Below are 12,715 nucleotides of genomic sequence, written 5' to 3' on the forward strand. Positions count from 1 at the left end.
CAATGTATTGTTGGATTCTGATTTCTGATTTCTCCCATCCATGTCCATTTTATGGGTGAGTTCATCCCATTCACGTTCAAAGTTATAATTACTATTGTGAATTTCTCTCCATCTCATTTTTACTCACTATTTTGCCTCTTAGCCTCTCTTTTTATCCTATCCCAGTTGCCTTAACTTCTCCCCTTACTCACTTATTCCTTATTTTACCCATCCTTCTAAAAGTCCCTCTTTCACCCTGTCCAGCAGTTTTTTCACCTTTCTCAATGTTCAGAAGATTTCTAAGCCTCTCAAGATGTACGTTTCCTCTTGTTTCCCAGAAGAGAGTCAGGTTCCAATATTACCAGCCCTCTATCCCTACCTGCTTCCTCTGTATTAGTTTTTCTTTCACACCCCATTTTTGTGAGATAATTGCTCCACTTTACCTTTTCCTACCCAATTTTGATTTTTAGAATCATCCTGTCATACACAACTCAGCCCCAACCTTTCTTTCGTACTATTTTAGGGATTATGACAATTTTAAGAATACTGATAAATTTTTATATATCATATGTAAACAGTTTTTCCTTAACAAGTGCCTTATAATTAGCCTTTAATATTTTTCATGTACTTCTTCTGGATCTTTTCTATCAAAATTTCCACTGAGTTCTGGTCTTTTCGTTACAAATACCTAAAAAGTCTTTCAGTTTGTTAAATGTCCATTTTTTTTCATTCAGAATTATGCTCACCTTTGCTGGACCCAACCCTAGCTCCTTTGGGTCTTTGAAATATGATGTTCCAAGACTTTTAGGGTTTTTAGTGTAATAATAATAACTAGGTCTTGCGAAATTCTGTTTTTCCACAGTATTTAAATTGGATTTATTCTTCTTGCTTGCACTTGCAATATTTTTTTCTTATCCTGGAAACTTTGAAACTTAGCTACAACATTCCTGTAAGTTTTCTTCCTGATGGTCAACAGTATATTTTTTCTATTTCTACTTTATCCTCTTGTTCTGTAACTTCAGGACAATTTTCCTTAATAATTTCCTATAAAATTGTATCCAGAGTCTTTTTTTATATCATAACTTTCAGGTAGTCTGACAATTCTTATATCGTCTCTCCTCAATCTGTTCTTGAAATCAGTTTTTTTAAATGAGATTTTTCAGATTCTCTTCTATTTTTCCTAGTTTTATTATTTGTTGGTATCTTATGTCATTTGATTCCTCTTGCCCAATTCTGATTTTCGACTTATTTTCTTCCATAAGATATTATATCTCCTTTTCCAATTGATTAACTTTCTTCTCATAATTTGCTTGGATTGCTTTTATTTTTTTCCCTATTTTTTCCTCATTCTCTCTTATTTGATTTTTTTATTTAACTTTTAACATTCATTTTCACAAAATTTTGGGTTCCAAATTTTCTCCCCATTTCTCCCCTCCCCCCAGCCCAAAACACCAAGCATTCTACTTGCCTCTATTACCGATCTGCCCTCTCTTCTAACATCCCTCCGTTCCCTTGTCCCCATCTTCTCTTTTGACCTATAGGGCCAGATAACTTTCTATACCCCATTACCTGTATTTCTTATTTCCTAGTAGTAAGAACAATACTGGACAGTTGTTCCTAAAACTTTGACTTCCAACTTCTCTTCATCCCTCCCTCCCCACCTATTCCCTTTGGGAAGCAAGCAATTCAATATAGGCCATATATGTGTAGTTTTGCAAATGACTTCCATAATAGTCGTGTTGTGTAAGACTAACTATATTTCCCTCCATCCTATCCTGCCCCCCATTGCTTCTGTTCTCTCTTTGGATCCTGCCCCTCCCCAAGAGTGTTGACTTCAAATTGCTCACTCCTCCCATTGCCCTCCCTTCCATCATCCCCCCAACCCTGCTTATCCCCTTCTCCCCCACTTTCCTCTATTGTAAGATAGGTTTTCATACCAAAATGAGTGTGTATTTTATTCCTTCCTTTAGTCAAATTGACGAGAGTAAGCTTCATGTTTTTCTCTCACCTCCCCTCTTTTTCCCTCCACTGAAAAGTCTTTTGCTTGCCTCTTTTATGAGAGATAATTTTCCCCATTCCATTTTTCCCTTTCTCCTCCCAATATATTTCTCTCTCACTGCTTAACTTCATTTTTTTAAAGATATGATCCCATCCTATTCAATTCACTCTGTGCTCTGTGTGTGTGTGTGTGTGTGTGTATGTGTAATCCCACCAACTGCCCAGATACTGAAAAGTTTCAAGAGTTACAAATATTGTCTTTCCATGTACGAATGTAAACAGTTCAACTTTACTAAGTCCCTTATGACTTCTCTTTGCTGTTTACCTTTTCATGCTTCTCTTCATTCTTGTGTTTGAAGGTCAAATTTTCTTTTCAGCTCTGGTCTTTTCATCAAGAATGCTTGAAAGTCCTCTATTTCATTGAAAGACCAATTTTTCCCCTGAAGTATTATACTCAGTTTTGCTGGGTAGGTGATTCTTGGTTTTAGTCCTAGTTCCTTTGACTTCTGGAATATCATATTCCACACCCTTTGATCCCTTAATGTAGAAGTTGCTAGATCTTGTGTTATCCTGATTGTATTTCCACAATACTTGAATTGTTTCTTTCTAGCTGCTTGCAATATTTTCTCCTTGACCAGGGAACTCTGAAATTTGACCACAATGTTCCTAGGAGTTTCTCTTTTTGGATCTCTTTCAGGAGGGGAATCAGTGGATTCTTTCAATATTTATTTTTCCCTCTGGTTCTAGAATATCAGGGCAAGTTTTCCTTGATAATTTCATGAAACATGATGTCTAGGCTCTTTTTCTGATCATGGCTTTCAGGTAATCCCATAATTTTTAAATTGTCTCTCCTGGATCTATTTTCTAGGTCAGTTGCCTTTCCAATGAAGTATTTCACATTATCTTCCATTTTTTCATTCTTTGGTTTTGTTTTGTGATTTCTTGGTTTCTCATAAAGTCTTTAGCTTCCATCTGTTCCATTCTAATTTTTAAAGAACTATTTTCTTCAGTGAACTTTTGGACCTCCTTTTCCATTTGGCTAATTCTGCTTTTTAAAGCATTCTTCTCCTCATTGGCTTTTTTAACCTCTTTTGCCAATTGAGTTAGCCTATTTTTCAAAGTGTTATTTTCTTCAGCATTTTTTTGGGTCTCCTTTAGCAAGGTGTTGACCTGCTTTCCATGCTTTTCTTGCATCTCTCTCATTTCTCTTCCCAGTTTTTCCTCCACCTTTCTAACTTGATTTTCAAAATCCTTTTTGAGCTCTTCCATGGCCTAAGCCCACTGAATATTTATTTTGGGTGTTTGGGATACAGAAGCCTTGACTTTTATGTCTTTCACTGATGGTAAGCATTGTTCTTCCTCATCCAAAAGGATGGGAGGAGATATCTGTTCACCAAGAAAGTAACCTTCTATGGTCTTATTTTTTTCCCCTTTTTTGGGCATTTTCCTAACCAGTTACTTGACTTTTGGGTCCTTTGTCAAGAGTAGAATATACTCTGGGAATCCGTGAGACCTCAGTTCCTCCAAGGTGGCACAATCAAGCGTGTACTGGTCTGGACGCAGAATGCCCAGAATCTTAGCAGATACCTTTCCAAAGCCACTTGGCCTCCAGTTCCCAAGTCAGCACTGGGGGGCTGATTTTCAGATAAGCTGAAACAACTGAACAACAATGAGAAAAAGAACATTTTCATACCATTACCTTCCTGTGAGTTTGTGTCTTAACCTGTGCTGTCCCCATGATAGCTTTTTATGGTCAGGTTCATTTTTGTTTGTTCATTTTTCCAGGGTATTACTTCACTTTGAACTTTATGTTAAAGTTGCACTCTGCTTACTGGGGTGGAGGGAAACACTATGCTAAGCTTCAGACTTTTCCTGCTACTATTTGCAGAGCTAGTGTTCCCAAGTATAGCAGAAAGCACTCTGACATATCCAGCATGGCCTAGCACAGGTTCTTAGATATGCTTTTCTAAAAGGAAAGCAACCTTTGATGGGTCAACAATTTTCATTAATCACATATACCAACAGAGAAAATACAAGCAGAGAAATAAAGACCAACAGATAGGACTTCTGTCTCACCATAAGCAATACATACATCACAGATCAACAGAGATCTAACTGTCTGACTAGTACATACATATATACAGACAGAGAAACACCAACATTGGGATTTTCGAAGCCAGGGGGTTCCTTAACAGCAATTCAGAGTCTCATCTGGCACAGGAACCTTCTTTAAGAGTAAGCCCTTGTGCAGAACGCAGACCAGACCAGCACATGGAGTGCAGACCAGCAGGGACAGGACCCAGAACAGGATTCAGATCACTACCAGCAACACTTCCCAGATTCCTCAACCCACAAACTCCACAGACAGCTTCAAAAGTCAGTGGGAGGGCTCCTTCACAGAGAGCTTCAAAAGTCAGAGGGAGGGCTCCTTCACCCAGGAAAAGGGAGCACGATGTAGACCTCCTGCAGTCCTCCACCTAGAGCCCTTGGGGGAATTGAAGGGCTCATGGAATCTCAGCCCTGAGTGGCAGCCCTGGGAGACCTCCACCTAAAGCCCCTGGGGGAATTGAGCCACTGATCTGATTCTCAGCCTTGAGCTCCACCCAGGGGTGAGGAGGAGCACTGGAGGTCAAGCTGGAGGTGGTTGTGGTGAGGAAATTCAATTGCAGATTCTGGGCAGAAAAGTTTTTGGTTGCTCCCATACCAGTACGCAGGTCAGGAGACAAGTTAGCACCTCTCCCTTGATTGTGCCACCTTGGAGGAACTGAGAACTTTCAGGTCCCCAGAATACACCCTCCTCTCGACAAAGGTCTCAAAAGTCAAGTAACTGGCTGAGAAAATGCCCAAAAAAGGGAGAAAAAAATAAGACTATAGAAGGTTACTTTCTTGGTGAACAGGTATTTTCTCTCATCCTTTCAGATGAGGAAGAACAAAGCATAACATCAGATGAAGTCAAGGCTTCTGCATCCAAAACCTCCGAAATAAATATGCAATGGTCTCAGGCCATGAAAGAGCTCAGAAAGGATTTTGAAAATCAAGTAAGAGAGGTGGAGAAAAAATTGGGAAGAGAAATGAAAGTGATACAAGAAAATCATGTAAAGGAAGTCAACAGCTTGCTAAAGAAGACCCAAAAAAATACTGAAGAAAATAACACCTTTAAAAATAGGCTAATTGACTTGGCAAAAGAGGTGAAGAATGAGGAGAAGAATGCTTTAAAAAGCAGAATTTGCCAAATTGAAAAGGAGGTTCAAAAGTTCACTGAAGAAACTAGGTCTTTAAAAATTAGAATGGAACAGATGGAAGCTAATGACTTTATGAGAAACCAAGAAATTACAAAACCAAACCAAAAGAATGAAAAAATAGAAGATAATGTGAAATATCTCATTGGAAAGGCAACTGACCTAGAAAATAAATACAGGAGAGACAATTTAAAAATTATGGGACTACCTGAAAACCATGATCAAAAAAGAGCCTAGAGACATCATCTTTCATGAAATTATCAAGGAAAACTACCCTGGTATTCTAGAACCAGAAGGCAAAATAAATATTGAAAGAATCCACAGATCACTCCTGAAAGAGATCCAAAAAGAGAAACTCCTAGGAATATTGTAGCAAAGTTCCAAAGTTCCCAGGTCAAAGAGAAAATATTGCAAGCAGCCAGAAAGAAACAGTTTGAGTATTGTGGAAATACAATCAGGATAACACAGGATCTGGCAGCTTCTATATTAAGGGATGGAAGGGCTTGGAATATGATATTCCAGAAGTCAAAGGAACTGGGGTTAAAACCAAGAATCACCTAACCAGCAAAACTGAGTATAATACTTCAGGGGAAAAATGGTCATTCAATGCAATGGAGAACTTTCAAGCATTCTTGATGAAAAGACCAGAACTGAATAGAAAATTTGACTTTCAAACACGAGTCAAGAGAAGCATGAAAAGGTAAACAGCAAAGAGAAATCATAAAAGCCTTTCTAAAGCTGAACTCTTTACATTCCTACATGGAAAGATAATATTTGTAACTCTTGAGACTTTTCTCAGTATTTGGGTAGTTGGAGGGATTACACACACACACACACACACACACACACACACACACACACACATTGAACACAGGGTGAGTTGAATAAGAAGGGATAATACCTAAAAAAATAAAATAAAATTGAGGAGTGAAAGAGGAATATATTGGGAGGAGAATGGGAGAAATGGATTGGGGTAAATTATCACTCATCAAAGAGGCAAGACAAAGCTTTTTCAGTGGAGGAGAAAAGGGAGGATATGAGAAGGAAAAAGTTGATTGTCCTGCCAGGTTGAAGTTCTGGGCTGGCCCCTACCCTGATGACACAGACCTCCCCTTCTGGTCTTGGGCTAGAAGAATGTCACCAACATTTTGTTGGTTTTCCTGTGCCAGAATTAGATTTGACACATTACTTTAAAGTTGTTTGGAGAGGAATGTTGGGAGAATTAAACCAAGTTATTTCTATACTACACCATCTTCTCTCCATCTGAAGAGGCTTATTGTTGAAAGTGGGGGTTTTGTTGGGACTTAAAGGAGGCCAGGATGAACATTCCAGGCAAGAGGGACAACAAAGGAACACATATGGAGGGTCTTGTTTAAGGAACAGAAAGGAGGCTTGTTCCACTGGGTTATCATATGTGGAGGGGGAGCAAAGTGAGAGAAGACTGGAAAGGTAGGGCCTAGAAGATAATTAAGGGCTTTAAGCAACCAAACAGAAGATTTTATATTGGATGTTGGTGATAGGACTCACAGGACTTTATTAAGGAGGTAGGGACATGGTCAAAAGTGTGCTTTATTTAGGAAAGTGGATTTGACAACTGCATGGAGGAATGAGTGGACTGGAAGGAGACCCAAGGCAGGGACACAAACCAGGGGGCTCTTGTGACACCTCAGATGGGAATTGATGGGGGCCTGAACCAAGAAGGTGGCAAAATTGGGAAAGGCAGGAGTGTATGCAAAAGAGACTGCAAAAAGAGAATCAAAAGAACATTCCATAAAAATGAAATGGGGGGGGGGAGGATTTGAGTGTGTGAGAGATGGTGAGGAGTGGGAGACATTTAGGTTATGAGCCTGGGTGATAAGCAGGATGATTGATACCTTGGATAGCAATAGGAAAATAAGAAAATTGGAGGATCAAGGGAAAGCTAATGAGTTTATTTTTGGACATGGGAAGAGGAAAACCAGGAGAGAACAGTGTCACCAAAACCTAGAGAGTGTCCATGAAAAGGGGGTGATTAACTGTGCCAAAGGCAGCAGAGAGGTCCAGAAGAATGGGGATTGAGGAAAGGCCATTGGATTTAGCCTTTTGGAGATGATTCATAACTTTGTAAAGAATTGTTTTAATTGAACAATGAAGTTGGAGCCAAAATGCAGAGAGTTTTCAGTGAAAGGAAAAGAGCTGAAGACACCAATAATAGATGGCCACCTCTAGGTATTTAGCACTGGGGACGCATGGCTTCATTTGTGTCAGCAGAAAAGGAGCAAATAGACATGGAGTAAAAATTAAATTAGTGGGAAAATGGGGATGATGGGAAGGAATATGCTAGGGCAGAATATCCAATTCAGTAAATATAAGATGCTTCTGTCTGCCCAGTCATGTATACATATGTTCAGGGAAGGCTGGTACCTCTGGTGTGAGGTCTCAAGCCTTTTGAGGGCTGCTTTTCACCTTTGGTGTCCACATACCAACCAACTCTCATCTGTGGCTCCAAGAAGCTGTAGTACGTGCAGTGGCCACACCCTGGTAAACCATGATGGGCTGAACCAGCTTGAGGGTAACCAACAGACATCAAATCCACCAGGGAGGTGGAGGGTGTCTGCCCCAAGGATGTGAAGACACCACCCCCACCCCCACCCCCATGGAATGATTGGATGAGAACAATTTGTTCCAACAGGTCATGAAGGTGGTGGAAGCAGGTGCTTAAGAGCTTGGTTAGACTTTGAGAACACCAAGGTCATCCACTGCATCCTGAGCCAGTCATCTTGACTTCTGTTTTGCCACTGGACTTCTATGACTGGAGAAGAGAGTGAGGCTGATGATTTCATGCAGCTCTGCCTCACTTAAATACAATTTATGCGAGAATCAAAAGACATCAGCCATACCACTTTGTCGTTTTTACTTACCTCGAAATCCTCTGGATTCAGGCAAGTGAAACAGCAGCAGGTGTAGATACACCGGGGGCTATATTTACAACCCTGCATGCAGGTGGTTCAGATCATACAATCATCTTCTCACTGAGCAGCAGTGGGGATTCAGCAGCCCCCTAGGTGTCCGAGCATCCTTTTTTAAGAACTATACAGCTCACCTCTTGGTGTGGGGAAGGGGAAAGAAAAGGTGCGCTAAAAAAAGTCTACTTAACCTAACCCAGGGGTGGAGAACCTGCAGCCTTGAGGCCACATGTGGCCTTCTAGGTGCTCAATTGTGGCCTTTTGACTAAATTCAAACTTTACAGAACAAATCTCCTTAATAAAAGAACTTGTTCTGTAAAACTTGGACTTGGGCTGTACCTAAGGACTGGTCATATGTGACTTTGAGGCTGCAGGTTCCCCACCCCTGAACCCCTGCTTACAGTGGCAAGTGGGCATCCTACTCTGCAGTTGAAACACCAAAAAATGTACAATGGAGTTGTGAACTGATTCAACCATCCTGAAGAGCAGTTTGGAGCTCTCTGCAAAGAGCTATAAAACTGCATGCCCCTTGATCCAGCAATGCTACTACTAGGTCTATATCCCAGAGACATCCAAAATAAAAAAAAGGGAAAAGTACCTATTTATATAAGAACATTTACGGCAGTTCTTTCTGTGGTGACTAAGAATTGGAAATCAAAGGGGTGCCCATCAGTTGGGGAATGGCTAAACAAGCTGTGGTATATGATTATGAGGGAATATTATTGTGCTATAAGAAATGACAAGGGGGATGATTTCAGAAAAACTTGGAAGGATTTACATGAACTGATACATAATGAAGTAAACAGAACCAGGAGAATGTTGTCCACAGTAACAATTCATTGAACTCTGAATGAGCTATTCTCAGCAATACAGTGATCCAATACAATCCCAAAGGAATGATGATGAAGCATAATATCTGCCTCCAGAAAAAGAACTGATAATGATTGAGAACAGACTGAAATAGGCTATTTTTCTTTTTTTCCTTTTATTCAAGTCTTCTTATATGAAATAACTAATAATGGAAATATTTAATGTAATTGCACATGTATATTCTATATATGATTGCTTACTGTCTCAGGGAGGGGGAATGGGAGAGAGAGAAGGATAGAATTTGGAACTCAAAACTTTTAAATAAAAATGTTTTTTAAAACTGGGGAAAAAATACATAAAAACTTTTGCAAAAATGATTCCACTCACTACCAATACATGAAATGTGCACGTGTTTATGGACCACACAAAATCTAGTAGACCTGAAAGGTGAACACCTCTTGTCACAAGAACATTAAATAGGTATCATATCCAAATGGCAGCCCTGAGTGAAACAAGGCTGGCAAATGAGGTCTAGCTTTCTGAAGTCATTACTGGTGACACATATTTTTCTTGGAGTAGCCACAGTGATGCACCATGAAGTGCATAATTTTCACAATTAAAACTAGTCAACAAGCTTGTATGCCCCCCAAAAGGAATGAATGACAGGCTCATGACAACGTGGAGGAAAGTGCCACAGCACCATCATCAGTGTGTATACTCCCACCATGATGAACCCTGATGAGGCCAAAGAAAAAATTTATGAAGACATGGAGACGCTTATCACCAATGTGCTGAAAGAGGCCAAGCTTGTAATTCTAGGTGACTTTAAGGCCAAATGAGGCACAAACTATCAGATATGGCAGGGAGTCCCTGGGAGGAATGGAGTTGGAAACAGCAATGGTCACTTACCACTGGAGACTTGTGTTTCTCATGATCTTATCATCAATCCAGTCCTCCATTTGGCCCAGTGGGTAGAGTGCTGGGCTTGAGATCAGGAAGACCTGGATTCACATCCAGCCTCAAACACTTCCTAGCTGTGTGAGATTTTTGTGCTTTTATCATATGGCTGGTGATAGCTTTTACTTCTTCCACTGAATATTGTCTATATTCTTTGATCAGATGCAGCTAGGTGGTGCAGTGTATAGAGTACTAGTACAGGAGTCAGGAGGACCTGAGGTCAAATCTCACCTCAGACACTTGATACTCACTAGCTGTGTGTCCTTGGGCAAGTCACTTAACCTCAATTGCCTCATCCTGGGTCATCTCCAGTCATCCTGATGAATATGTGGTCTCTGGATTCAGATGGCTCTAGAGGAGAAGTGAGGCTGGTGACCTGCACTGCCCTCCCTCACTCAAAACGAAGTCAAGTGCAAGTCATGTCATCATTTCTCTGATGGCGTGGTCTTCTTTGGCAACGAAGGACAAACACACATATTCTTTGATCATTTGTCCATCAAGGACTGGCTCTTTTTCTTATGAATTTTAGTTAGTTTCTTATGCATCTGAAAAATGAAACCTTTATTAGAGAAATTAGCTGGAAAGGTCTTTTCTCAGTTTCCTAATTCTTTTCTAATTTAAGCTATGTTGGCATTGAGTAAAAAAAAAAAAATTAACCGTATATGATAAATTGTCCATTTGACCTCCTGTGAGCATCCCGAATGTTTGGTCTTCCCCATCCTTAAATTTAACATAGTTTGTCCCTTGCTCCTCTAATTTGTTTATGATGTCAGCCTTTATGTCTAAATCACATACTCATTTGGAGCTGATCTTGGTGCATAGTGAGAGATATTGGTCTATGTCTAGCTATTGTGAGAATGCTTTCCTCGTTTTCCAAAAGTTTCAGCAAATAGTGAGTTCTTGACCCAATATCTGGGATTTGAAATTAATAAAAATGAGACTACTGTGCTTGTTTGTGTTTTCTTTTGTTGTGGAGTTGTTTTTCAGTTGTATCTGACTTTTTGTGACCCCATTTGGGGTTTTCTTAGCAAAAAATACTGGAGTGATTTGCCACTTCACTCTCCAGTTCATTTTGCAGATGGGGAAACTGAGGCAAGCAGGATTAAATGACTCTCCCAGGGTCACACAGCTAATAAGTGTCTGAGACCAGATTTGAAGTCAGGAAGATGAATCTTACTGGTTTGTGTATATTGTGTACGTAATCTGTTCCACTGGTCAACCTTTTTATTTCTTAACTAGCACCCCCTGCAGAGGAGGGCAGGCAGCGGATGGGGGGGGTTGATCCGAAGGTGAGGCTTGGCAGGACAAGATCAATCAGCTTGAATAATTGTACCATGTAATTGACTCCAAAAAGCCACACCTGCAGAGGGTGATGAAATCTCTGCACTACATTTCCCAAAATCCTTTGTGTGGCTCTGGGGACCAAACCTTGCAAACCCAGATTCCCCTCTCACTCATTCCCCTCTCTGAAGAGCATGAGGGATTCTGGGAGTTGTAGTTCAGAAGCTCTGTAATTGACGCATCTCTGTAGGGCACAGGACTGGGAATTCAGGCCATTGTCAGCAGTGCAGCTCCTCTGGAACTGGCGGGTAAGTGCGGGAGTGCGCACGCGTGACCCCTAGGCCATGTGCAAGGCATTGATGTCCAGGCTGGGGTGGGTGTTGGCTGTGAGAAAGTGTGTGTCCTAGTATAAGAGGGGCTGGGATACATAATATGTGTGTGAATACATGTTACTGCAAGAGGTGGGCAAGCATGACAGTGTAAGTGGGGTCAGCCTGGAATGTGTGTGTTTGCATGTTAGTGCAAGGCAGTGAGCTGGAGTGTGCGTGTGTGTGTGCATGTTAATATAAGGGGCTGGGCTGTATATGTATATGTTAGTGCAAGGGACACTGTACTGGAGTGTGTGTGCATGCATGTTACTGCAAAAGAGCTGGGCTGGAATGTATGTGGTTAGTGAAAAGGATGTTGAGCTGGAGTGTGTGTGTACAAGTATGTTAGCGTAAAAGAACTGGGCTGGAATGTGTGTACAAGCAGATTAACGTAAAGGGGCCAGAGTTCCCCTAAGCTGTGTGACTGTGCTGCAGTGTGTATGCACATCAGATTGGGGGCTTGTGGGAGTGGCCTGGGGCTCTTCAGAACTGGAGATGGGGCTGTAACAAGTCAGGTTGGGCATGCTCCCAGCGAAGAAAACAAGAAAGGCTGCACCTGCAGGCCCTGCGGATGGATCCTAGAGCCCAGCTTGAGTCTGAGCTGTTGCCTTGTGTGTCTCAGTCCCTGAGCTACCTCTGCCCCAGCGCTGGGGTTTGGGTGGGACCAAGGAGTGTAGCCTGCATGGATGTTTGAGAATACATGTATGTCTGCATGGCAGAGCCTTGGAGCCTCGATCTGCTCCAGGAACCCTCAGGGCCCCAGCCCCACAAGAAGAAGAGCCTTTGTGGTGATGGCGTTAGAACAAGACTTTTTAAAACACAGAGTTTGTTTTCTCTCATTTCCTCATCCTCCTGTGTAAGCAGCAGGGCATGCATTTCTTCATGAAGTTACATACCAGAAGATCATAAGAACATAAGTTTGGGGTTAGAAGGGACTTTAGAGTCCATCGAGTCCAAATTCCTCATTGTACAGATGAGGAAACAAGCAACAGAGGTTAAGTGACGTGTCCAGGAACACACAGCCAGTGTCTGTGCTGGGATCTGAAGCCAGGTATTCCTTACTCCAAGGCTTGTACTACTACCTCTACTTCTGGGGGAGGGGAAAGGTGAGGAGGAGAGGCAGCAAGTCAGCCAAACC

Source organism: Notamacropus eugenii, chromosome 5 (assembly GCF_028372415.1).
Source record: "Notamacropus eugenii isolate mMacEug1 chromosome 5, mMacEug1.pri_v2, whole genome shotgun sequence".
Taxonomy (NCBI): domain Eukaryota; kingdom Metazoa; phylum Chordata; class Mammalia; order Diprotodontia; family Macropodidae; genus Notamacropus; species Notamacropus eugenii.